Source organism: Sabethes cyaneus, chromosome 2 (assembly GCF_943734655.1).
Source record: "Sabethes cyaneus chromosome 2, idSabCyanKW18_F2, whole genome shotgun sequence".
Classification (NCBI taxonomy): Eukaryota; Metazoa; Arthropoda; class Insecta; order Diptera; family Culicidae; genus Sabethes; species Sabethes cyaneus.
The window spans coordinates 19,897,571-19,920,176 of NC_071354.1; the positions used below are offsets into that span (position 1 = coordinate 19,897,571).

General features: G+C 39.2%; 1 protein-coding gene across 4 annotated transcripts in view; it reads right to left on the bottom strand.

The window, feature by feature from the left end:
- LOC128734326 (ecdysone receptor) overlaps positions 1–22,606 on the bottom strand; it is a 599,356-nt gene that overhangs the window by 182,571 nt on the left and 394,179 nt on the right. Inside the window, exon 1 of one of the 4 annotated variants that reach the window (XM_053828461.1) lies at positions 8,825–9,803. The exons of the other annotated variants lie outside the window; for them this stretch is intronic. The gene's annotated coding sequence lies outside the window, so the exon portion shown is untranslated. Of the gene's footprint in view, positions 1–8,824; positions 9,804–22,606 lie in introns of those variants that run through there. 4 annotated transcript variants of the gene reach the window in all.

The following is a 22,606-nucleotide window of genomic DNA, read 5'->3' on the forward strand; positions in this document are numbered from 1 at the left end:
TTGATCTTGTCGAAGACAACCTTCGATACAATCATCACAGTTGAATATCTAGTTTGGAACATTCCACAAAATGACGGTCAAGTGAATAATTGTGACCTGTCGTCAAAAGGGCTGACTCGTTTTTATGGAATATTTTCTAGCAACTGACGTTCATGCGCGTAAGCGTAGGGACGGCCTAGTGTCAGAACAAGTGTGTGCGTGCGGCGTTCCAATGTCAATATTTTTGTTTGTTTGTAATCTAGACAGCATCGAACCGATCCCTCGGTTCGTGGGTGAACGACGATCCGCCGAACTGCAATCAGAATTGATACGGCCTTAGCATCAATTGGTTGGCCGCAGAGACATCTGGCTTGATTCTTGAAACGCAAAACGCAACCCTCTGATTCACGACGAGAATTTTCGCTGTGCGAAAACGTTCGTTTGTTCCGTCGTCGTCCCGTGAGTAGTGAGTGTGAATCTCCTCCGATGATGGTCGATAATTACGATCTCCATCCATCGAAAGGAGGAAACGGCAGCCACCGCAGCATCACCAGTAATGACCTTCTTCGTTGCCGACTTTTTGGTCTTCTTGGCCGTGTGTGGCAGGCAGGAAGATCGCTTGGCCCAGGCGGAACACATGATGCGCAAGATGATCGCGAGAACCGTGAGGAGCAGGGGCACCAGCAGCAGGCAGCAGCCAGCACACACAGCAATTATGATTGAGAGTGAGATCGGTGATTTTGTTTTTGTATTTCCTTTCCTTTCGCTACGCGTTCTTGATCGGTGGAGGAATTTCAGTGCTAGGTTTTGAGAATTTTCGGTGTTGTTTTTTTTTGTTTCCTTTTCGTTGCTGCTCTTACATCAATCGGTTGTTCATTTTCAGCCAGCGTTCTCAGGTGTGATAAATGCGCTGAGGGAGCGCGGCAGAAGATAAAGATTGTGTGCAGAGGAAAGAAACTACCACCACGTCTCGTACGTAGGCTGAGTTAGTTTTCTGTTCGGTGTGTGCGTATATGTGTGTTAAGGTTGTTAGATTTGACTTTTTTCTGGAACGTGTAGCACATTGCTTCTAGCAATGCTTCGATTTGTGTGATGTGATTAACGTTCGAAGAGAGAATCAACGTGATGATGGCGTAAGACGAGGGAGGACTGGGAGAATAACAAAAACGAAAGATTGGATTTGTTTTCCAAAAGAACCGGTTAAAGTTGAATCGTAAAAACGGAGGAGAAGCTTGTCGGAAACGACACTGTTTCTACAATATGCTCTTTAAATATGTTTTTAGATAAAAACATTAGAATAGTAATTTATTGACTTTAAGGTACGGTTGGAATAAATATACCCGAACTTTCCTACCTATGAAGTCACGATTTTAAACGTATTACGTCATACAAGTTGAATAAAGAAGAGAAGTTTGTTTTATTACCAGCAAAACTTAGGCGAACAAAGTTTTTATGTAATTTTCCAAAAAATTGTAGAACTAAGTTTCTTACATGGAAATTTTAATAATTATTTTACAAAATGGGTTGGAGAGACCCCGCGGGCATAGATAGTGGACTTATAAACGAGCATGAAATTTTTTTTCTCTTTTATTTTCGAGATTTTTAGCCGTGGGCTGGTTCATCTCGTAACATGAAATTGAAAAAAATTTAAAGTCTCCTAATTTCCTAGAAAACTAACAGTGAAATTTGCTAATTTTCTCGAACATCGCTTATTTCGAAAATCCAGAACTGTACCAAGCTTCGTAAAGTAATCCTTTTCTATAAAAAAGTAAGCAAATTATATCAGCAATCCCAGAAAAATAATACCCGGAAAAATTTCTTTACTAAATTTTTCACGGTGGTACAAAACTCCAAAAAAAAAATCGAAAAAACTGCGTTCTACCTTATTGCAAATTTCCAAAATATTTTGTGGTTGTTTGTCAATTCACCGTTAGTCCTAGGTGCATAGTATCTCACAAATAATGCCTTCTGAACACTTTCACATCCACTGAAAACGCACATCTGGTTTGAAGGAATCAAGTCGCTATCTTCTTCGGTTCTGGAACTACAGGCATTTTTTCTAAAAAAATATGCTTTTTTCAAATATCAATGTAACGTAAAAACTGCTCAAAAGCAGCAAATCACATTTTGTATAGATGTACTGCATAACCCACTTATCACCCAAGCAGCAATGTGGGTTTTATTGTACTCTAATAGTGGTCTTCAAGACCTATTTTGGTCTTAAATCATAAAAGTGTAATAAAACCCAAATTGTTACTTGGGCAAGGTAGCGACGTATCTGGGTGGGTTATTTTTAGACACAAATTGTACCTCTTCCTTCATCTACTATAGAAACCACCGATCGAGAAGTTTTAATCTAACTTTTTTTACGGTCAGGACGACACTTATGCAGGCCCTTGCGACTTACAAGGTACTGCGAGTGACGGTGTTCGTCTGTCAGCGTGTTAGCCGCGATTCTTAGCGCGGGTTTTCGGGGAAAGGCTCCGTTCCTATGAAATAGACCAACCCCGTGAAAATGTGTTACCAAATGATGGAAATATCAATTTTATGGCGATCACATTAGTCTAAATTTAGATCCAATTTCATGTCCCATTTCAAGAAAAATTTCATATTCCATTCAAATTGTCTAATTTCAAATCAAACATCACTTGCAATAAGGCTCAGTCCCGGCGTAGTAGCATTCACGCCTCTCACGCCGAGCACCCGGGTTAAAATCCCCACCCCGCAGAAGTCACGAATGACCCAAGCTGGTTAAAGTGACTATAATAAAAAAAATCACTTGCAATAAGTCCAATCCGATTCGATCTCTGTCCGATCTAAAGTCCAATTTCGTGTATAATTTCAAGTTAAATTTTAAATGCAATTTTATGTCTGATATGAAGTTCTAGTTGATGTTTAATTTCAAGTTCAGTTTTTAGTCCAATACTTGTTCAATTTTAAGTAATGTGTAAAGCCCAAATCGGTCAAAATTTAGGTCTAATTTTATGTCCTATTTCAAGTAAAATTTCTTATTCAAATAAGTCTAATTTAAAGAATAATTTCAAGTCCAGCTTCAAATAGAATTTAATCCAATTACACGTCCAATTGCAACTCAAGTTTGAAGTCCAATTTCCAGTTCAATCTCACCTCAAACCTCAAGCCTAAATTCAAGACTAATTTCAGGTTTCATTGCAAGCCTTATTTGATATCTTATTTGAAGTCTAACTCGAAGACAATTTTAGACCTTATTTTAACTGAAACTTCATGTCCAAGTTCCGCGAAGGATTCATATTTAAATTCAGATGCAAGTTTTAATCTTATATCAAGCTCAGTTTTATTGGGGCGAACCAACTACCGGTTGAACGCCTCTTTAAAAAGTAACTAAATAAATAAAGCTCAGTTTTAAGTGTACTTCCAGATCCGCTGCATTGTGGCCTAGTTCAATTTTAAGTGGTGAGGCCTTTAGTCTGCATTAGTCCAAATATAAGTGTAATTTCAAGTTCCAATATCCAATTATTATATCCAATTTCAAGTCCCCCTTCCATGTTCGATTTGAAGTCCAATTGGAAGTCTTATGTCAAGTCCAATTAAAGTCCCATTTTGAGACTAATTTTAAATTCAATTTTCAGTTCAATTTTAAGTCAGCTTTCTAACCTAAATTGGCTCAAACTTAAGTCCAAAAAAGCAAATTCTTGGGTTTACACGTCTTTCTTCGACTTGACTCTTCTTTATCGACAGACTTTACAGCCGTCTATTAGAGTACAGGACGGTTACGGGGCTAGTGTAACTGGCTCTATCTAGCAGCACCGCCTAGCCAAGATTCGAACATACGACGACTGGATTGTTAGGCCAGCATCGTACCTCGAAACCAACTAAGCGGTATCAAACTTAAGTCCAATTTCAATTAAAATTTCATATTTAATTAGAATTAAAGTTCAAGTTCAATTTTAGGAAACTTTATTCGAATTTTACGTATAATATTTCCGGTTTCAAGTCCAATTACCAGTTCAATTTGAATGAAAGGTTCAGATTTAAACTAGTCTAAATTTAGGGCCAATTCCAAGTCTAATTGAAGCCCAAATGTAAGTAAACTTCCAAGTCTAATTAAGTCCAATTTAAATTCAAATTTAAAGTATAATTCCAAGCCCAATTTCAAGGAAAATTTGGTCCATTTTTTCGACCAATATCAAGTCAAATTGCTAATCCAATTTGAAGTAAGGTTTAAAGTCTAAATCAGTGGTGGCCAGGGTATAAACATAATGCGGGCTAAATCAAATCTCCTCAATAGATCCGCGGTCCGGAATGACTTCTGATTCAACCTATAGTTCCGGTCCACCATACATCAAACCAGTCCGCGGGTCGCAGGGATCATATTCAAGAGCAGCATGTGGCCCGCGGGCCGCAGTTTGGCCTTCACTGGTCTTAATTGACTCAAACTTAAGTCCAAATTTTAGGTCCATTTAAAGCCCTTTTTCATGTCCATCTAGGTTCCAAATATTATTGACGGGGCGGAAAAGGTTAATGTTTTCAGCTGTAATGGGACGTTTTATTCTTTCTCCGGAGTTCTTGCCTAGCTTTTGTTACTTATGAAACATGCTCCTTGAATCGGATTCCAAAATTTCTTTTTGTTTGCCCGGTATAGACGTTATCACAGTGACTACATGAAATTTTGTATACTCCAGCTTTGCTTAACTAATCAACAGATTCTTTTGTGGATCCTAATCGTGTTTGGAGCTGGTTATTCGTACTAGTAATAGACAATATCCATCCCATATTTTTTAAATTTCCTATGAAGCTGGTGTGTTAAATCCCCATCATACTTGCCAGTCACCCTTTTTAGATATTCTGTTATAGGAGTTAGTATCGTAGAGGCATTTTTATTCAAAATAGCTTGGACGGTTTCTTTCTTATAACCATTCAACATAACGGTCTCGAAAATATATTTTAATTCAGTTTCTTTTCCTGCCTTATATAGTGAAAGAGTTTCCAGTTTCCACATGATGAAACATGTGGTGAAAAGACATCATTTTGTTTTGATATAAGTGGTTGGACGTGACAGATATCAGCCGTTTAGTATTAGTGGGATTCCTATAAATTTCGAAATCAAAACTTCTTAGAATTTCTTATAACAACAACCTCTAAGAATGGAAATCTGTTGTTTTCTTTCTTCTCGAATGTAAAATAATATCTCTATGGACATTATTCCGTATTTCAAGAGAGTATCGAAGTCCTCTTGTTTTGAAAAATAAAACATGTCCACATATCTCCACCAGCAAGCTGGTTTCTGTAAATTTCAAAAGCAGTTTTTTTGTTTGAATCAAAAATTCTCTTCATAAAAATATATTCTCTGTGTTCAGAATAGCAAAAGGAATGCATCAAATACAGTTTTAAAAACAGAACCAAAATCTGCTCCGAAATTGAGCTTTCCGATGAAACGTCAATGACTGCTCATTTTCTCTTAATTTATTTTCTATGTTTGCCATAGATAGATAGCTCACATAAGAAAGATGACAGTGGATTCCCCATTGGGGCTCCCTTCATTTGCTTATAAAGATTGCCTTTAATTTCGAAATAATTTTCCTCCATACAATGTTAAGTCAATCTAAAGTACAGGAATACCTTGATATAAGACAGCCTCGATATAAAACAACCTCGATATAAGACAATTTTTGTCTTATATCGAATCAATCCCTTTGACAGAGCTGGTAACGATACCAGGGCTAATTTTCCATGCCAATATTGGCGCCATGAAGATGTTCATTATTTCAAAATAACCCTAAAAATTGTAAAATACTACTAGTTCAAACAATAATAAATAGTTCAAAAAACGTAAACACACAACACAGAGCAAAATTGGTGACCGCTAATGCATTTTTTTTTTAAATCGTGTTTCGATATAAAGCCCTGTATAGAGTTCCGAGCGAAGTGAAAATCCCATACAAAACGTTCAACTTTTTCACTAGCGCAAAAACTGCATTTCGCTTCACTCGGAACTGTAAACAAACGTGATCCACCGAAATTAAAGATTGTGGATGACATCTTTTTGCCTTGGGTACTTTTCTTTCGCGCGCGTCTACGTTCGTGAACAAAGCTGCAGCTAGCGAAAACTTGACGTTTCAAGCCAATGAGTGTGTACAGGTGTGGAAAAGGGAAATATTTATTAATATTGGCAAAAAAAACTTCATGACTCCAAAAACATACCGCAACGAGCAATGTGGATTTTTTGTAGAATTAGACGTCACGCCAAACCGTTATTACTGATTTTTAGGTTTTAAAAACGTATTGATAATGTTTTGCGCTACACTTAATTACTGCAGCACCATTGCCCCACTTGTAAATACCGCATTGGCTTTAAATTTGTTTTCACTTCGCTCGAACTGTAAACCCTTCAATTCACTTCGCATGAACTGTAAACCGAAAGCTCATGAAATTATGAAGAGATCCACAGTCTTTATTTTCCGCGAGCGAAAAGACACGCTTTTTCACTTGCTTCGATTTTCACTTCGCTTGGAACTGTATACTATGCTTAAGACAACTTTTTGAAATCATAAATTGTCTTATATCGAGGTATCCCTGTATTTGTGTTTAACATCTTTCATTCCAACGTTACAGTTCTCTGTCCGTTTCCATTACGTTCTCTCTAGTTTAAGCCCTGTATAGAGTTCCGAGCGAAGTGAAAATCCCATACAAAACGTTCAACTTTTTCACTAGCGCAAAAACTGCATTTCGCTTCACTCGGAACTGTAAACAAACGTGATCCACCGAAATTAAAGATTGTGGATGACATCTTTTTCACTTGGGTACTTTTCTTTCGCGCGCGTCTACGTTCGTGAACAAAGCTGCAGCTAGCGAAAACTTGACGTTTCAAGCCAATGAGTGTGTACAGGTGTGGAAAAGGGAAATATTTATTAATATTGGCAAAAAAAACTTCATGACTCCAAAAACATACCGCAACGAGCAATGTGGATTTTTTGTAGAATTAGACGTCACGCCAAACCGTTATTACTGATTTTTAGGTTTTAAAAACGTATTGATAATGTTTTGCGCTACACTTAATTACTGCAGCACCATTGCCCCACTTGTAAATACCGCATTGGCTTTAAATTTGTTTTCACTTCGCTCGAACTGTAAACCCTTCAATTCACTTCGCATGAACTGTAAACCGAAAGCTCATGAAATTATGAAGAGATCCACAGTCTTTATTTTCCGCGAGCGAAAAGACACGCTTTTTCACTTGCTTCGATTTTCACTTCGCTTGGAACTGTATACTATGCTTAAGACAACTTTTTGAAATCATAAATTGTCTTATATCGAGGTATCCCTGTATTTGTGTTTAACATCTTTCATTCCAACGTTACAGTTCTCTGTCCGTTTCCATTACGTTCTCTCTAGTTTAAGCCCTGTATAGAGTTCCGAGCGAAGTGAAAATCCCATACAAAACGTTCAACTTTTTCACTAGCGCAAAAACTGCATTTCGCTTCACTCGGAACTGTAAACAAACGTGATCCACCGAAATTAAAGATTGTGGATGACATCTTTTTCACTTGGGTACTTTTCTTTCGCGCGCGTCTACGTTCGTGAACAAAGCTGCAGCTAGCGAAAACTTGACGTTTCAAGCCAATGAGTGTGTACAGGTGTGGAAAAGGGAAATATTTATTAATATTGGCAAAAAAAACTTCATGACTCCAAAAACATACCGCAACGAGCAATGTGAATTTTTTGTAGAATTAGACGTCAAGCCAAACCGTTATTACTGATTTTTAGGTTTTAAAAACGTATTGATAATGTTTTGCGCTACACTTAATTACTGCAGCACCATTGCCCCACTTGTAAATACCGCATTGGCTTTAAATTTGTTTTCACTTCGCTCGAACTGTAAACCCTTCAATTCACTTCGCATGAACTGTAAACCGAAAGCTCATGAAATTATGAAGAGATCCACAGTCTTTATTTTCCGCGAGCGAAAAGACACGCTTTTTCACTTGCTTCGATTTTCACTTCACTTGGAACTATGCTTTAGTGAACAAAAACGTAGTCTTTCGTCAGAAAAAGGTAAAATAAAATGATTCCAAATAATTTTTCTACAAGTTTTAGGCTCGGAATTGCTCTCTATGAGTCTACTCATTGTTAAGAGAGCTGAAGACCCCAGCTTCCTTTAAATTCGTTACCTGGGAAACAGTGTGATCTAGTGCTAATTTGACAGCTGATTCGCAAAGTGTTTAGATAATTAGCAATCTACAGCCCAGCACTGGAAAGAATCGATTCTAAACAACGCTTGTGGTTCGCTGGTTGCATTTGCAAGTTTATTACCACAATTTTTAGATTCAAGTGCGGTCGTAATCTTCAGGATTCGCTGCAGCAGTCTTATCTTTAAAACCCCCGGTATAAGCAACGGTATTATTCTTTCAAATCAATACGTATTCGCCTCTCATCGTGGTATGTACAGCGTGAAGTGCACCCATATTCTCACCCCGTCTTTCACCCACTTTCGAAACGGCCCATACTTGACGACCGCAACCGCCCCGACCAAACCCAACCCAAGACCGACCGTCATCATTAGAAGTAGACTGCACACTGCATTCCGCTGTGCATGTTCACTCACACTTACACCCACCCTTCTTCGGTACCCATCTTGCTTCCTTCTTGTCGTCGTCACGTTCACCGTTACGCAGCAATCCACCAACAGCTTTTCGTCCTCGTCAGCTCAGCAGGAACCATCCAGGAAGGAGAGTGTGCCACTCATTCAAACAATCCATCGAAGTCCTGGCTGGCCTGGCACCAGCACGGAGCACGGACAACGAGGACCGCTCGATGATTGGTGACAGAGCACACCGAAGAAGCAGAATCGATCCTAGTTTACACTTACACAGAGATGCACCGAGTCAGCCGATAAGAATTCTTCTTCGCCTTCCTAATTGCACAATAGAGAGGGGCATCAATTTTGTAACCACTGAACTTGAAATACAATCATCTCTATCTAACTGTATAAACGGCGCACAATATTCTCACCAAATGCAGGTCATTGTACCACCAAGGCACCCACGACTACTACACCCTCTCGAGATTCCTCACTTCTGAATGCACTTCTGGACACCTTTCTTCCAGCAGGGCACTTCTTCTTTGAATTATTCCTCCTGTGCCAAGAACGAGCGAAGTTACACAATAATTCTTCACTCTGGTATTGGTTGGTTTCTATCACCTTTCAGATCCAATCACTCATCTCAACCGGGCAGCAGCAGCAGCAGGAAGGATGCACACTTTCACCGTTGCACATTCCCACTGGCTTACTGAAGGCTGATGCTGTGGCACTTGACCCGGCTAATCCTGCCCAGTATTCCTCGAGCGAGAGCCGGTCTCTACCGGTTATGTGTTGTTTTATTCCAACTAGGTTAAGGTTTTATCCTCACACGCACTTCAGCAAAAGCAAAAGCAAAAAAAACAATAGTTTCCACCCCAACACTGACCCGTTTTCACACACTCTTTCTCACTACAAGGATCCTTAGCCTCGCGCGTTCGCGACGCACTTTTTTTTGTTGTCCGATCCGGCACCGGCCGATCAGAACACCACGCACGAAAATAGTCGAGAAAACTTGCAAATGCAATGGAGCTAGCAGGGTTGAACGGGCGCGTGAAATCGCGTGCTGCACCACGCAACAATGACGATCAGAGTTATAAGATATACAGATATCGTTTCGCCGGTTTGTGTCGCGCGATTTATCGATGCTTCCACATCCAAGCTCTATTATTATTACGACGAATCGACGACTCTGGGGCAACTCTCACGGCCACCGCGCTCGGTTACTCCGGTGTGTATGGAAGAAGGTACACTGTTAAACTGTTGAACACAAGCGCCAACAACTCTACACCGCATGACGGACAAACATATACTACAAGCTGGCGGAGAAACACTAGTGACCGAGACCGGAGAGTGAATCGCGCGGTGGCCTCTGCTGCGGCCCGGCCTGCCGGTGTGAGTGAAATGATGATTGTGTGCTTGTTTCGTTATATCGTATGTAAGTAATTCCACACCGCCAGCGAGTGGTTGTGTGTGTCGTTTCGTGGGAGACGCAATGATTTCGCTTTCCTCCACAAGGTACCTACCGACCAGCGGATCCTCCTCCTCCGCATCGACGACATACCGTATTTATATCCACCTATACTACGAGCTCTACGCTGTGTTGTGTTGTTCGTCGCAGGCTGGTTGTATGAATGGTGTTTTGATTCGAAGCTAAACCTAAACCTCGATGGACGGTCGGTCGGCACCGGACGGGACGTAGGAAAGCGGAAGCGGAGATCACGCAGCGAATGGTGCAGCTCTATTTTATAGTCGTACGGGATAGTATGAGGGTAATAAGGAAAGGAATTTCGGTGTATGCATTATGTGCCTGAGGCAATGCGAACGGTGCGTTAGACGGTTGTTTTGTAGGCAACAAAATAAAGCTAAACCCTTGTGCAAGGAATGAATTTGATATTTTCGAGAGGAGTTAGTGGTACTCCACGTAACTCAATAAAATAAGTACAGCAGAATCTGATTTCGGCAACAAATGCGTGTTGCCTACATAACCAAAGTGGAAACCGTGCCAAAATAGAGACCCTTTTTTGATATAAAAAAATCTAATAAAAGTGGGTCAAAAATAAACTAAATTAAATAGATCAATGATTTTTCTACGATTGCAACCATTGGATACTCAGAAACCTCAACAAGCGCTATCAGGCCGACGCAACCAAATTTTTGATACCCTGCGGTAAGACGTAGTCCTACGTTAATAAAAATATTCGAAACATTCTGCACTCAAATCTCGTTTTACGTCCACTATTGGGCGTTATTTCAAATATCCTAAGATTTCATACTTCATGGTATTTGACGAGGACGTTAATTCAAATTTTGGACGTAAAAAGTGGACACAAAACGAAATAACGTAAAAAGAGATTTTAATGTAAAACAAACTTTTTCTCATGCACATACTGATGTCCTCATTTTGGATCATTTTGAACATGTACATTAACATTGAACATGCAGAAATTGATTGATGTTTAAGGGGTTATATGGTTAGAATTATCGTAAAATCGATTTTCTGTTTATTTCATGATTGTAGTGTATATACACTCAAGTCGTCTTTTACGCGAAGGATACGTCCCGCGTAAATCAAAACCGCATAAGTTCCGAAATTCGCGTAAAAGAACCAAAATTTCGCGTGGAAAAACTGTGGATTTCAACGAAAAAGTAGACGTTTTGAGCATATCCGCGTAAATTCCGAAAATCCCGTAAAAAACCGCGTAAATTCCGAAAATCGCGTAAAAAAACCGCGTAAATTCCGAAATTAGTGTAAAAAACCGCATACATTCCGAAAATCGCGTAAAAAAACCGCGTAAATTCCGAAAATCGCGCAAAAATAATCGCGTAAAAAAACGCGTAAAAAGCGACTTCAGTGTATATATTTAAGTATGCACACAGAAAATATCATGCCAATCCGTAAAATATTAACGAAGTTATACGCATATTTCTAACGATGTGTCACGACTTGTCAGCCGTCAAAACTGATTATTTTGCTAATTCCTTCGATCAATCTACAGATAATATACTTATATCATCGATTCCTTTTCGGTTTTAGGGGATTAGTTCGGTTTAGTTCCAGGGGATTAACTATAGCAGCTATTTTTATCACTTTTTCAAAAACAAAATATTATAAAATTCAGCCAAAAGCTACCGTAATGTGTATATAAATTTTCACTTTAGTCAGTTAAAGGGTTTTCTCTAGAAAAATCAGCTTTTTAAACCTCCTAACTGTATAGGTGTTATATAGGATAGGATAGGATGGGTCTCCTACGAAAGGCTGAAAACCGAAAGGCTGAAATTTCAAAAGGCTGAAAGCTACGAAAGGTTGAAAATAAAAAGGCTGAATATCACGTAAGGCTGAAACATCATAAGGCTGAAAAATATATAAGGCTGAAAAGAAGCGCATTGTTTCAGACTTTTGCCAAATATTGCAGCTTTATTGACATAAAGATTGTTTCTGAGTCAAATTCTTCTGCTACAGTTATTATTTGCCATTCATAGTTGGATGGAGTGCACACAAATATCCAAAAAATTTAACGTTAAATTTTTAAAACAGTTGAAAAATTTCTTGCTATTCATAGAAAAGAATTAGTCCCCAGGCTTTCTGCCTGCTCAAGTGTTCGTTATATGCTGCCCTTACTCGCTGCCGCTCGTTCGGACTCTACAAAGGGATAACCACTACTAGTCAGTAAACCTAGGAAAATGCTTGCACCTAAATAGAGGTGGTTTCTGCAGGGGGGCTGTCCCCCCGCTGTGGCCGGCGCTTCCGACGGCGGGTCGCCGGCGAACACTCGCGGCCTGCGGCCGTCTCGTCCTCAATCATCTAGGAATGTGTTTGGCACATAAACATGGGATCATTGTAAAAATTTACTGGAACACATTGAAACGAGATGAAAAGCACGCAATGCCTTCTCAGTGCATAGGTTAAGCTTAAATGATACGCTTTCCCCGTTGGACACTATAAAATGTAGTGTAATTATTTTTCATAATTTATAAAAAATTATCAAAAATTAATTAAGTTTTCTTCGATTTAAGTTAAAATTGTGAAAAATTCTGAAATTTCTGCCTTTAGCATTACATACACATTGTTTCTTCAAAGTTTCAGGCATTCGTTATTCAGCCTTTCGAACATTCAGCCTTATGTAGGCGTTACTTAGTTTTCAGCCTTTTGTGTTTCAGCCTTATAATTTTCAGCCTTATGTTGCTAACCCGATAGGATAGGTTATAAGGATATTTTTGGAAGCGGAATACTTCATGGTGCCAAAAACGGATACTTTTGTTGCCAAAAAGGAAATTCCACTGTACCAGAGCAGGATGGCAAACTAATTTATAATATCAAATCCCTGGTGTTTTCCTGGACGATTTTTGAAATATTCCTGATTTTTAAATGTAGCCCAAAATTAGTTACAAGAATGAAGAAGCCAGTGATGTTAAATATCACCAACAGGGATGCCACATAAAATTCTGTGTTTTTTGTTGAAAAAATCTGGCCGTCTGTACAGCGAGGAAAAATATCTGTGCAAAAATCTGTCCAATGCAAAACAATGAGAGTGAAAGAGACGGAGAGTCATTTTGCTGACTATTTCCGTCTCTTTCACTCTCATGTAAAAGCTCAAAAATCTGTTTAATCTGTGTAATTGGTGAAAATCTGTATTCTGTGCATACAGATTCTGTACACGTAATTTCTTTCAAATATCTGTTTAACACAGAATAATCTGTGCATGTGGCAACCCTGATCACCAATGCGAGGATGTCGTTCGAAGGCAGAGCTGTCCAATTACTGGTCGATCGTACAGACAAGCTGTTAACCGTTGAAATAAACATTTAAACAACTCTTCCGAATCGCAAATATCGCAGGCCAGCAAAATTGTCAGCGTTTGACGCCCACAGTACGTCGCATCGATCGTGTTAACTCCGAAGCGCCGTTGTTAGTTGTAATTGAAGCAGCACTCAAATATGTGAAGACTTGCAGAGCATAAGAAACAGTCTGCATTTAAGGCGAGATGCTGAAAGCTTACCCAGTGTTGTCAGCGCTAATATTGCATTAACTCTTCAGCAACATTTCCGGTGGACTAGATGCAAGGCATCTTGGCAAAAATCAATAAGAAACAGAGGCTGAATGTGAATCTGAATGTGGGATCCAGGAGAAAATCGACACTACTTTCCGGTAGTAGCAAGCTGGATTCCGTGCCGACGAACCGATCATGTGTGGATCAGATAACGACGCTCACTATACTATTGAAGCAAATCAACGAAATCCAAGGCTATCTTCTCCTAGTGCTTGTTGATTTCGAAAAAGCATTCGATCGACTAAATCACAAAAACAACTGGGGCGCACTAAGGCGTAGAGCAGTTTCTGACAAGTTAGTCTATTTCGTCGACACTCAGCATGAGGTAGTTTCGTGCAAAGTACTACACGAGGTGTATCAGAAAATTTTCAATATCTCGGTAGTCAGACAACCTTAGTCGGTGATACCAAGACTGATACAGACACATGAATCAGGATAGCCAGATCTTTGGAATGTTCGGCGATGTAAAGGAGATCATTACCGACCGACCGAGACCCTAACACGAATTGAACGTCCACAGGAACAATGCAGAAGAGGCAGACCTAGAGGCTTAGGGCGACGTAGCTTAGTCAACTGTATTCAGATTACTGATGGGAACGTCTCCTGGCGACAGATAAAAGCCATGGCAGACGACCGTCGACAGTTCGGAAACCAGACTTTTTTGTTTTGCCGAACCAGCGGACTTGGACACATAGGTAATTAAGACATCAACAAGCATCCGATTTTTTCCTGGTTTTAGACGAAAATTCCTGGTTTTTACCAGTTTTTTATAGTTTTGCCAGTTTATATAGTCGCCAAAAGTTTTTCACTGCATATACCGTGACCGCTCCTAATTCTGCTTAGCTCCTAATTCTGCGCATTTTTCTTTATATAAGTATCTTTTAACATCGTGCATAACTATGATCATTGCGTTATTTTTTTATAAATGTCTGTTGAATATTACATCATTATTCACAAACGGGCCATAATATTTGAGAGCGAAATAATTTAACGTGAAACTGAAAGTATTTTATATGGCAGAAAGCATCGTCGTTAGCACCAACGCTAAGATTGTCCTTCTAGAAAATTAACAAATTTATGATCGAAATCAGTGCTGTTAATATTCATCAGCATAACGTTCAAACTTCTGGATTATCAGTCTACCTTGCATTGAAAATCTGCTTGCTTTGATCAAACGTACATAATAACTATATACAGCAAGCATGAACTTCATGCACGAGAATATAGAATATCAGCGCCCTGTGATATTGTAACAAACTGATATTCACGTTTGAGCAGTGAAAATCAATAAAAAAAATTATGTTGTTATTTAACATCTATTGCGTTCAGCTGTTGCACATAAGATTTTTCTTTTCATTTACTGCATTTAAAATTGTTTTTTTCCTGAAGTGAATATCACCTTCTGGGTTTGAAAATCACTTTCTGCTGTTCTATTTTCACGATATATTGAACTTGTATACTATGATGAAAATCACTGTGCAGTTGTACATACGAAACTCAGAGGCATAAAAAACAATGCATGCTAAGAAAAAAGGTTTTCTGTTTTGTTTGAAATTCAGTGATAATTAAAGGCCCTGATCGAAATCCTTTGAAATGATCAAATTACCCAGCATAATTAGAAAGAATAATTAGTTTTAGTCATGTTTAAGACAAAAAGAGTGATTGCATGCATTGCTTTCCTTTCAAAAATGCGATGCAATAATGCGCAGTGTTAGGCACAGATTTTTTATTCATGTTCCAATTTCTGCGCAGTAATGTATCCTACGAAGAAATCGCGAAAGAATACGCAACCTCACCCAAATGGCTGAGGTAGAGAGGCATGAAAATTCATGTAGAATCTTTAACTTGCATTGATTGGAGTCCTGTGCTGTGTCTCGGGTCCGAACCTACGAGCGCCAATTCATGAAACCATGTCTTCTTTTTTTTTTAATGTCCAACCTCATGGGGCTGTCAGAGAGTGGGGCAGTGGTTTCTGTATGAAAACACAATTTTTAGTATTAGACTAGTGTTATGTTTAGTATGCAGAAAATCCGAATCAATTCGCCCTTAACGTAATCGAGAATAATATATTTAAAATGTGGCAATCAAAATGATAACAATATTTCTTTGCCATCCGGACAGCACAAGAAGGCCGGATCATGGATTTAATTATGGTGATGTCTAATGCCGGATTTTTTGGTGTGCTTTCAGCGTATAAAGACATAAACAACATGGCAGGAGTATTTATTTTCACTTTTTGGGTGCGCAGAATTACGAGCAAACATGCGCAGAATTAGGAACATGGGCAAGAAAGTGCGCAGAATTAGGCACCGTGGATAAGTTTACAAAACGAAAAATATACTCATTTCTGGTCGATTTATAATTCCCATATTTTTTACCAGATATTATAGACCGTAGCGCTACACGTTGCTGCTATCCACGTTGTTAAAATTTAAATCTAGAATACTTAGAATAGCGGAAAAATCATAAAAATGTCTTAACTGCGCAGAATATGGTACGTTCACGGTAATCGAATCCTCTGTATAATCGAATCAAGAAAAAAAAGTTTTTTTCAATGTTTCAAATACATAATTTTGTGTTTTTTAATGTAAAAGAAAAATTTCATTTTTGGCTCTCACATTAAAGGCAGAAAATACCTTTCTTACATTAAAAATGAATATGAATATACAATTCCGCAGAAAAGTTCCATCGAAAAAAAAATTGACCCGATTTTATTCAAACTCGTTGTAATTTTTCCTTTTTGAAAATAATTACTCTGATTTTTTTTTATTTGGCGCCTAAGGTGGCCTTTTCTGAGTTAAGGTGGTCCAAACAAAACGCGCTTTTGACCTTCCTTCCTACCTCAATATTTTGTTCTAGAAAGCCCATTAAAATACCTTTCATTTGCTGCATCAACGCTTTAAATCGGTCCAGTGGTTCAAAATTTATGAAGGAAGGCAGGTAATAACCGCATTTTTTGCAACCACCCTAATTCAGAAAGGGCCACCCTAGCGGCCACATAAAAAATTATGGGTTTAATTATTTTCAAAAAAGGAAAAAATAGAGCGAGCTTTAACAAAATCGGTGCAATTTTTTTTGATTATATATAATCGAATCCAAAATTGTATATAATCGAATCAAATATAATTGAGTCTGTTTTTAATCGAGTTCGACCTGTACTATAATAAACGACTGCGAGGTTTGTCGATAAAGAAGGGTCAAGTTCTGAAGGATGTTTATTCCCATGGCTTTGCCTTGCTTGATTGCCCGATTTTACTCGGGGCCTCTTTGTCACTTGTGCATCTGTTATTGTAACGAAAATTATCTGTCTTCTTCTCACTAATTCCAATAAATCGATACAAAGCTTTTTTACATACCGTCTCTCTCCCTTTTGTCAATATCCTTTGACTAGATTAGAACCCACGACCACTCGCTTCTCAAAGCAGACTCGGTATTTTGTCACATTTAGTTCGATAATTTTGACTCATATAAGTTTGTGCCATATTATTATCACCAATTGTAAGTAAATTTTGCAATTGTAATTGGTAAGTTAGTTGTGTGAAATGTAGAATTTTAGACAATTTTTACAAGTAAATTTTGTTTTAAAATAATATTCTTAGGTTTTTCACATGAGTGCTAGAAATAAGTTGTACAGACTACAATTTGCCAGAATTGAATATCTCATAAAAAGTAGTAATTCCCCTGGAACCGGAATATGAGTCGATCCAAACAAAACATTTTAAATTGAAACGATGGATGAAAATGAACAGTGAAAATATTTCTGATTTTAAGACATTCTTGGAATGCAATAACCAAACCAAACCTGACCAAACAGTTTAACATAATTTTCAGAAACTCACATTTTGCAATGGACGATGAGATAAAACATCTGTAATGTACATACCTGAAAATAAAAAAAAGAAACATCATTAAAATCACATGCTCTGTGTATTTTCATAAGAATATTTATTTAGACATTTGAGTACTGCATAAAGTTGTGACTTTCGACAAAGTCGTTTGTATTGTTGGAATTATTGTTCACGTTTAGAAGATTTACATAAAGGTTTCAAATTGGTTTAAATTTCAACCATAGTAAATTTTTAGGCAAAAATCGCAGCTCAAGCGCACCGCCGAGTAAGTTCTCATACTCGCACAATCCACCATATACATTCACAGCGAACGCGTCTCCCGTTTCATGCTGCCACATAACCTTGCAAGCGTTCCTCATTCATCAAACATCGACAAACTGTGCCATTTGTACAATTCTCACACTCTCGTTCGAGTCTAGCAAAGCCCGTCCGTTCCTTCGACGACCGACGACGGTGTGGTGTAGCACACGGTAAGGTTGCCTACTTACACACAGTTTCAGCCAGTTCGTATTCGTAGTTTGTTCGCTCTTCGCTGCTAGACTTAACTCTCGCTCTCTCGGATGCACAGCACATCTATGGTACTACTGGTACCACCCGAGCTGGCGCGGGTGGTGATGGCGGTGGTGGCGGTCGTTTTCAATTTCAATATCAAGGTACTGAACCTGCCCCAGGTTCTTTTGGCTGGCGTACCAACACACTGGCACACAGAAAGTCGTGTCTTGCTTTACATAGAACTGCAGCAGCAGCAGCAGCAAGCAAGCGAGCATATCAAAATTTTGTATAAATTGCGCTCGAGGCGCATTTTTTCCCGTCCGTATCTATCTCTTCTACTCAACAACACACTAGTGACACATACAGCGCGCAATACATATGTCCAGTCCATATGTCGGCGGCAGCGCAGCACAGCAATAAAGAATGCAACTTTTAGAGGTTTGCTTTCTCTCTCTGTCATTCCCTGGTCTTTCTCCACTGTTCTGTTGGGTTGTTAGTTGGGAAGATTTTGTTGTATTCTCTCATTTTCCCCTCGTCGTATGATGATGTAATACAAACAAATTCAAACAAATAATAGAAGGAAAGGTTTGTGTGAATATTCTGAAGTTTATTTTATTTGGAGTGAATTTTTTTCCAGCAGGACAAATCAAACAGGATGCATTTGTTGGAACTTACTTTTTTTTGGTGGGCATCTTTTCTTTATTGGAGAGATTAGGATGATATTGGGGAACGGTTAAGTGGAGGACTTTGGAGGTCCAGAGGAAATCTTGCTTGCTTGGCGCTTTGTTGCATTTTCCCTGCTGCGGGTTTGTGTGTTCGTGATGCTGGGTTGTAGTGTGAGAAAATAGTAAAAGTTTTGCCATCGACGTCTATAAATATAAGCAGTGCTATGCGAGAAAGTGTGTACATTTGCTGCCGAGTTGAATGTGTGCCACTGCCACTGATGGGCCCCGCCAAGCATCGGCGACGAAGGCAGAGGAGCCTCGCTTTCCATGTGTGCGCGGGAATGGAAATGGGATGGGATGAATGGGGCCGCTGATGGGTGGCACACTACAGCACAACAGCAAGCAGCAGGCAGTGGAAACATAGGAAAGCGAAGATGCAAGATCGGAGAGTAGCACAATAATAACAATAATAATAATAATAGTAATAAATAGTGGAAAGGTTAGGGACGGAGCAAGTATCAGTAGTCGTGTCGTGATGCCAGAGCAGACGCAGCAGCACCAGCCGGTCGGAGTCGGAGCAGTCAGTAGTGGCGAAGGTGAAGGTGGTTGTGCAGAGTTGCAGTGCTGATGAACTGTGACTGCGATGCGATGCGATGTATAGTATCCGCCGTCGCCAGCCGAGAATGAAAATGATTAGTCGAGGAGACACATAAGCGCGGAGACCGGCGACTATTTATTGCCAGCCTCTGCTAGTTTGGCAGAGTTCGTGCACTGGTATTAGTAGTACAAACTTTGTGCAACATAAAAGCAGGGTAACTTTTTTTTTTATTTTTAATCAAAAAGGATTGCAAATTACTTGCAGTATCTGACTTTGTTGACGATAACAAGTTGGAACTAGAAACACACATCCAAACTGCTGAAGCTGAAAGCAGCAGCTCCGATGATTTCCGTTTGCACACGAGAGGAGCAAATTGGAGTATGCAATGCACGGGGAGTGCACGCCGCACGGGCACGGCAGCAGCAAAAGTAGGAACTGCCAGGAGAACGAAACGAAGAAGAGTGTCGGCCGACCGACAGACCGAGTGCACCACATGTGCATTGTGTAACTTCGTGAAGTGGTGTCGCCCGCGAATGTGCTGCTATGGGTTGGAAAATTCTCGTGGAACTAGCGACTATCGGGAAGGAAAACTCTAGAGTACTGAAGAAGTTACGAGGAGGAGGCACTATGTTGACGTTAGATTGATGCTTTCTTACGTTCTAACAATTGATTCAATTTTGAACGTTAGATTTAGAACGTTAGGCACGACACTAGTTTAACAAACCACGAATATTTGTACCACCATAATAGTGTCACTCTAATGATGTAAAGAGATGTGTTGTAATCTATACCTATAAAGAAGGATTTCTGTCTGTCTGTCTGTATGTTCCTTATAGAATTAAAAACTACTGAACCAATCGGCATGAAAGTATGCATCTAGAGGTTTTTTGGGGCCAGGAAAGGTTTTAGTGATGGTTGGATACCCCTCCCCTCACTAAGAGGGGGGGCTCCCATACAAATGAAACACAAATTTCTGTATAACTCGACAACTAATCAAGCAAATAGAACAAAATTTGGCATGTGGGTGTTTTCGGTGACAAGAATTTATTCTATGGTAAATTGAGACCCCTCCCCTCTTTATAAGGGGAATTATAATTCCTCTCCTCTTTAAAAGGGGGGGTTTCCATACAAATTTCCTCATAACTCGAGAACTAATCAAGCAAATGAAACCAAATTTGGCAGGTGAAAGTTTTCTAGGGCAAGAATATTTTCTATAGTACATTAGGACCCCTCCTAACTTTAAGAGGGGGGGCTCTTGTACCAAAGAAACACAATTTTCACCATAACTCGAGAAGTAATTAAGCAAATGGAACCAAATTTGGCATGTGGGTGTTTTTGGAGAAAATTTTTTTTCTATGATTAATTGGGACCCCTCCCCGTTTTAGGAGGGGGGGATCCTATACAAATGAAACAACAAATTTCCTCATAACTGAAGAACTAATCAAGCAAATGGAACAAAATTTGGCATGTGAAAGTTTTTGAGGGCAAGAATATTTTCTATGGTGAATATGGACCCCTCCCCACTTTGAGAGGGGGGGGCTCCTGTACAAACGAAATACAAAATTTCTCATAACTCGAGAACTAATCAAGCAAATGGAACAAAATTTGGCACGTGGGTGTTTTTGGAGACAAAATTTTTTTCTATGATGAATTGGGCCCCTCCCCACTTTAGGAAGGGGGGATCCTATACAAATGAAATACAAATTTCCTCATAACTGAAGAACTAATCAAGCAAATGGAACAAAATTTGGCATGTGAAAGTTTTTGAGGGCAAGAATATTTTCTATGGTGAATAAGGACCCCTCCCCACTTTAAGAGGGGGGGGCTCCTATGCAAACGAAATACAAATTTCCTCATAACTCGAGAACTAATCAAGCAAATGGAATCAAATTTGGCATGTGAAAGTTTTCTAGGGCATGAATATTTTCTATGGTGAATTAGAACCCCTACCCACTTTAGGAGGGGGGGCTCCTATACAAATGAAATTCAAATTTCCTCATAACTCGAGAACTAATCAAGCAAATAGAACCAAATTTGGCATGTGGAGGTAACTGGAGGCAAAAATTTTTTCTATGATGAATTGGGACCCCTCCCCGTTTTAGGAGGGGGGATCCTATACAAATGAAATACAAATTTCCTCATAACTGAAGAACTAATCAAGCAAATGGAACAAAATTTGGCATGTGAAAGTTTTTGAGGGCAAGAATATTTTCTGTGGTGAATAAGGACCCCTCCCCACTTTAAGAGGGGTGGCTCTCATACAAACGAAATACAAATTTCCTCATAACTCTAGAACTAATCAAGCAAATGGAACCAAATTTATCATGTGGGTGTTTTTGTAGGCAAGAATATTTTCTATGGTATATTTTCTATGGATTTCCCCACTTTAAGAGGGAGGAGGGCTCCTATACAAATGAAAAACAAATTTCCTCATAACTCGAGAACTAATCAATCAAATGGAACCAAATTTGGCATGTGGGAGATTTTGGAGTCTTGAATTTATTTTACGATAGTTAGAGACCTCTCACCCCTGTGGTAGGGGGATATGGACTCTCATACAAATAAAACAGAAATTTTTGCGAAACTCAAAAACTAATCGAACTCGAGAAATTCGAGACTCTTCCATAAAACATTAGTCAATACAAGACCACAAAAACTATCTATAGTAACACTAGATCATTCAGGACGAGACGGTCGCGAGTGTTGCCGGTGACCCGCCGTCGGAAGCGCCTTCCACTGGGGGGCTTGCAAAACTCGAGATTGTGACAAAGATTATCCGAGATTCATGATTTATGTACAACACAGGTTAATTTGTGGCAATACGAAGTTTGTCGGGTCAGCTAGTTTATTAATAAACTTCTTTAACGACATCTACCTTGAAAAATTATACATTTTCAGGCAACAGTAAATGATCGCGTTTTGAGGTTTGGCCCCACTGTGCAGTGAGTTTTTTATTATATACATCTTCTATAGCCTCGTACGTTGTTGAATTTATCCGTAAAGATGAGATACTTTACGTAATCCAATAACAAGTAGTAGGTATAGAGGCCAAATCACATGATCTAGATAACTACATAATGCATAAAACGAGATATTCATTGCCCACTAAACTCGGCGTATTGTCTTGCGTGTTATGTGGCATGTAGTGCCGTGTTAATGAAAGTACACATCGGCCAAGTCCAATACAGTGGGAATTCGAATTAAACATAGTTCGATTTTAGCACGCTTCGATTTTGGCACAAAAGTATCCGTTTTTGGCAACACAAACTATTTAACTTCCAAAAATATGCTTGAATATCAATCAGTTTACCGCATACATGCGTTAAATGATGTCCTCAGTGTGTTCATGAAAAAAGTTTGCTGTTAAAGAATGTTTCGAACAATATTTTTATTACCGTAGGACTACGTCTTACCGCAGG